The sequence below is a fragment of the Polypterus senegalus genome, chromosome 12 (assembly GCF_016835505.1).
Source record: "Polypterus senegalus isolate Bchr_013 chromosome 12, ASM1683550v1, whole genome shotgun sequence".
Classification (NCBI taxonomy): Eukaryota; Metazoa; Chordata; class Cladistia; order Polypteriformes; family Polypteridae; genus Polypterus; species Polypterus senegalus.
This window is the reverse complement of record NC_053165.1, coordinates 108,431,082-108,437,081: the sequence shown is the minus strand read 5'-3', so window position 1 is coordinate 108,437,081 and position 6,000 is coordinate 108,431,082.

Genomic DNA, 6,000 nt, shown 5'->3' with positions numbered 1-6,000 from the left:
TACGCCTTCTTTAATTGGGAACTTAAAGTGAGGAAAACATTAAAATTTACAAGAGCTGAGAGAGCAGGAACTGTGGCTGACAAAAGCATTCACACGAATGAGAGGTGAAAGGACCGTGTGCATGGTTTTCAATGGTTGAGAGGAGGGCGTGACTTGAAAACATCTCATGGCCAAAGTCTCGACTCGTGGGACTCGAAAAAATCTTCCAAAAAGTCTTGTCTAGTCGCAGGATTATTTTTTATATAATAGAGAGACAAGAATTTATATACTACCATTAGGTCATCCAAAAACAACTTTTAAAGAGATGCTATTCTTTTTAAAACATATGCACATTAAATGACTGAATTGTATGTTTGTTTGCTTTTGTGAAATCCATTGAAATTGTGTGCACTTTGAAAGGAGATGCTGAAAATGTAATTTCATTTGATCAGATTAACTGTGAGTTAATGTTGAGTTTGAGCCTAAGAGCCATTTAATCTTGACGTACAACTTGGAGTGGCCAGTTCAGTTCCTTAGGTGCCTTTCTCTGGTCTTTTCAGTTGTGAACTGGTGCAAAGGCTTTGTGTTCATCAAGTTGAAACTCCAGGCTCAAACTGTCCACATAATAGTGTTTAGTTCAAAAGAGTGTAGGTTTATGGGAGGTTAAGGTGTGGTGGCAAAGCTTTATTTTTATTTCATAATTTACAGAAGTTGTTCACCTGTGATTATGAAATAATTGGACAAAGTAACATAACTAGAAGATGATGGAATGTGTATGGGCTTTGTATGGCTCTTTGCACCATTGACACTTCATTTCTGCTTTCCGTAAGATCCCAGAAGCAGCTTTAGTAATTTAGTCTCTAGACAAACTGTAACAGGAATCAAAATCCTTCTTTTCTTTTAGATACAAACAATAAAACATTCTTAGGATAACTGACTTTACCTTTAACACACTTTTCATTTTGTTTTCTTTATTTGATTATTATTTTTAGGATATTAGGAACTCTGATGCAGCACAATTTACAGTGGTTAGTGTTCCTGCCTCTGAGTTTTGACCCAGTGACTGTGAAGAATTTGCATGGTCTTCCCCTGTCTGTATGAACCTTTTCTTCTTTTATTTTTGAGTGGTGCCTGATAAATAGTAATTCCAAATTAGCCCAGTGTGAGTTGGTGTGGGGTGTGTGTTTGACTTTATTGTGTCAGGTGCTCCTGGGACATGCCAACTCAGTGTTCCAGGTGGCACACCTCAGGCTGGCTTGAAAATGATGGATGGAGAGAAAGATGAGGAGGCAGTTGGGTGTGTAATGGCTAATGATGATGTTGCTAAAGTACACTTGTTTCAAATACTGGACCTGGTTACTTTCTGTGTAAAGTCTGCAGCAGTTTTCTCCCACATATGAAAGATTGTGAAGTTAATTATTGACTCAGAAGTGGCCCTCTATGAGTGACCATAGCAGTGTACTGTATGTACAGTAAATGTGCCCTGGGTTGGCCTATTCGGGTTTAGTCACCGTCTTGCGTTTTAAGTATCCAGAAAAGGCTCCAGCCCCTGAGTTTGAATCTGACAATGCGTTTGCAGGAAATTGATAGGTAGATTGGTGATGACTACATGTAAAGTTTAGTTTTGGTAGAAAACTTTTTGGTAAAGGAGATGAATATCCTACTAATTGAATTGCAACATTCCAGTATTGCTCCCAGTAATTCCCTGGAAAGACTTGCCTCTGCATGATTTTCTTCTCTGTAGCACAGTTACTGAGTAGTTTTAACGTAAACTTTGAAAGGCCCTTGTCGTCTTAATTCAACCCTTTGTTATTGTTAAGTATACAAGAACATGCATGAAATTTTACAGAAGAGAGGAGGTGATTTATACTTTTGTCTGTTAGCCACTTATGCTAGTGTCTCATTCAGCTGCTTCTCAAAAGCCATCAGGTTTTTTTCCTCACCAGTATGACTGAAGAGTTAGTTTCAGAATTGCATAAATCCCTGAGTGGAAAGTGTTTCCACTTAAAAAGTAGCCAGTGTTTTATATTCGATTGGCTTAGCAGCCTTTATCACTCCAAATTATCTCTGTTCATCATTTTAGAAACCTTTTAGAGAGATGTGATAAGCCTTTTTGGTTTTCCACAGTATAGGGTTGCCAGATTAGAAAATTAGAAATATGGGACACTCTTAAAATCTCTCTTTATATTACTATACTGTATATGTAAATTTATACATGCCCCCTACACACCCAGACCAATATCCTTATATATAATTTGATACTATCCGTATGTATGGTGTTCGCATCAATACCTCGACTCAATACAAGTTAGAACCATGCAATAGAACTCTGCCTTTGTAGTTAGAACATAATGTGGCAAACTCGGGCGCAGTATTGCATGATTGGTTAAAAATGTTCGTATGCTTCAGTGACGCCGCTGGATGGCTGAGTATAGTAAGTCGGTGTTGATTCGAGCAGATAACAGTAAGTTCGGTTGGTTTTTGGTACGTTGGTTTGGTAAGGCGTACTTTCCAGGACTAACATCGTCAACTGGCTTAAACCCTTCGACAGCTCCGGAACCGTAAGTAATTAAGAACGTATCGCCATTTGCTTGGTACGTCGAAATCTTAGGCAGTTCGGTTTTGGCATCTGTCCTTCTGACATCTATTGGCAAACTGAGTAATGGCGGCTGGGTATTAACAACGGTCATTGCTGAAATTTTAGCCGATCTCAGATCTAAAATAACCACACCGACATAATTATTACTCCGACTCTGACTACGGTTTGTTTTGAAAATTTGTTTGCTGGAAAAAATCAAATGAGGTGCGCCGAAGAGCTGAGTTCACGTCTCGCAGCCCCATTTAAACAGGAAGTTCTTCATTACATCGGCCGAAAAGATCTATTTTAAGCACAAATCAGTGCCATGATAACAAAATCATTTCAAGGACATAAAAAAACAAATAACTCTTTGCAGAGAAAGTATGGATTTCACAAACGTAGAATTTGTAGCCCGATTTGATCGGGCTCCCAGTCGCTATCCTCTTTAATAAAACCCCTGTGTGCGTCCAGGTGTCCGTGTGTGTGTCTTCTGGTGAAGTGCGCATGTGCGGGGCCATACGGCATGTGTTCAGTCTCTTCCTGTGCATTCCCTGTGCAGAGAGAGAGACAAACACAGGTGCGTGTGCGAGAGAGACAGACACACACACAGGTGCACGCGAGACAGACACACACACACAGGTGCGCGCGAGACAGACACACACACAGGAGCACGTGACACAGACACACACACACACACACAGGCGCGCGCAAGACAGACACACACAGGCACGTGAGACAGACAGACACACACACACACACACACACACAGGCGCGCGCGAGACAGACAGACACACACACACAGGCAAGAGAGACACACACACAGACACAGAGGTGCACGCTTAAGAGAGACACACACACACGCGAGAGACAGACTCACACACGCAGGCGCACGCGAGACAGACACACACACACAGGCGTGCGCGAGACAGACACACACACAAAGGCACACGCGAGATAGACACACACACAAAGGCGTGCGCGAGACAGACACACACAGGCACGTGAGACAGACAGACACACACACACACACACAGGCGAGCGCGAGACAGACAGACAGACACACACACACAGGCAAGAGAGACACACACACAGACACAGAGGTGCACGCTTAAGAGAGACACACACACACGCGAGAGACAGACACACACACGCAGGCCCGCGAGAGAGACACACACACACATTGGCGCGTGCGTGCGTTGTTGCAATGTTACTTTTCATGGTTGTTTATTAAGTCATAAGGCTTTAGGGCGAACTCTTGCAGTGTTAGTTTTCTCTGTTGTTCAAGGTTTTCTTAGTGTCATTCAGTGTTTTTACATTTAGTTTACTATTACGCTGTGCATTCAATGGTATAATTAACTATATTTGTGCTTAAAAACTTAAAAAAATATATTTACATACAGTTCATACGGTCTGGAACGGATTAATTGTATTTACATACAATCCTATGGGGGAAATTACTTCGGTTCACGACCAAATCGGGTTACAACCAGAGTTTTGGAACAAATTATGGTCGTGAACCGAGGTTCCACTGTATTACTGTCAGACAAAATTACAGGCATTTTACGGAAATACAAACCAGTATTACTGAGAGAGAAAATTAAAGGCACACAATACAGTGACGCATATTACAGCCACATACAAGGTCCCTTGCCATTTAATATAGACTGTTCCTACTAATGTTTATGCACTACTGTTCTAGCACCCGTAATTGTAACGGGCTTAATGTCTAGTATTATATAAAAGTAGAGACATAAGTTAAAAACATAAAGCAAGGATTTTAATGGGTTATGAGGAAACAAAAGTAAAGTCATTTGAAAATTATTTACTGAAAGTGCAATTACATACACCACAGCTTGCTGCAAAACAGCTTCTGCCTTGTTTGATAAATGTCCATTTGCTGAAATATTCATCATGAAATTTACACTTACGTTTTGGCATCTTGGGATGAATGGATGGATTAGTTTTTAAGTTAGAAAAAAAGTGGGCCGTGGCAAGTAGTAACAACACACTTTGTTGACAGTCACTGTATGTTGCAACGCTGATACAAAACTGCACAGCAGCGCTGTCCTCAGCCAACCACAGCAACTGAACAAGTTGCAAACAGGCAGCAAACACTAGTTTCTCGTTACATCTGGGTTGTTTTCATCAAGAGAATCGGAGAAAAGATAGTATAATTACTTATAATGTTACAACTAAGTACCATAAGAAAGTAGTAAAAATATATTTTTATTACGAAATTTGAAAATGAACTAAATACGGGATATTTGGGTGTCCCTGAAAGGTCAGTATGGAACAGGGGACAAAATGATCAAATATGGGACATGTCCCATATGTAAGGGACATCTGGCAACAATACCACAGTAGAGTGAGTGCAGTCAGCCCTCCGTATCCATGGGGGATTGGTTCTAGGCCCATCCGTGGATGCTTAATTCTCTTATTGAATATAACATATGTACTGTACATCCTCACATATACTTTAAATCATCTCTAAATTACTTGGAATGCTTAATACAAAGTAAATGCTATGTCAATAGTTGTTATGCTGTTTAGGGAATAATGACTTCGGCAAGTGGCATCTAACATCTTTATTTTCTCATTGAGACATGGCACTTTACAGTCCATCTTAGCCTCTGGGGGATTCCTTCGACCACTTGATTGCTTTTTAGGAGTCATTTGTTCGCAGTAACAAAGGGTGCATACAATGTGATGGCAAGGTCCTTATGGCGTCTTACAGGCGGGATTGCCGAATGAACGGCTTTTGTTTTAAAGAAACATTGTAGTGCTTGCCACTGTATGTCTGTTATGTTCCTGTCAATAACAACAGTTTTGTTAGTTTAGTATTTAATGTACAGTGTACTGATTACCTACAGGCAGTCTGAGTGTGTCCAAGCTGCTTTTAGCCTGCACAGCCTTTTGCACATGCATGTGTATAGATAACCTTACCTAAGATTTAAAGTCAGAGATTTGTCCAGGTATCTTTGAATGGCTTTGGGAGTCCGATTTCAGCTTAACTTTTTGGTTAGTGATTGTTTGGTCTTCTTTGAGTATCTTTATTTTCCAGAATATGTGTATGTCTTTTGTGTTTTATGTTAAGAGCTGTAGTACTGCAAGAAGTGTAAAGATGGAAACCGTTTCATGCCTAGGTGATTGGTAGCACTCTGAAGTAAAGGTAAGACAGGTGAGTGAGGAAGAGGTTTCCTTTTATAAAGGAGAACTGGATCAATCATTCTACAGAACAGAGCAAGGGTGCTTGCTTTGTGTGAGCAGAGCTAATTAACTGAAGAGCAGTGTGGTGGCTCAGCAATTGGCTGCTATATGGGAGCTCTAAGTTTACTCCTATGAGCCATTTTATTCATCTCCTGTGGTGGGAGGTTACAGGGTATACCTATAGATCATTTCATTTGTATGGATTCATCATAGTGCAAATTCAAGTTTTGCTTTTT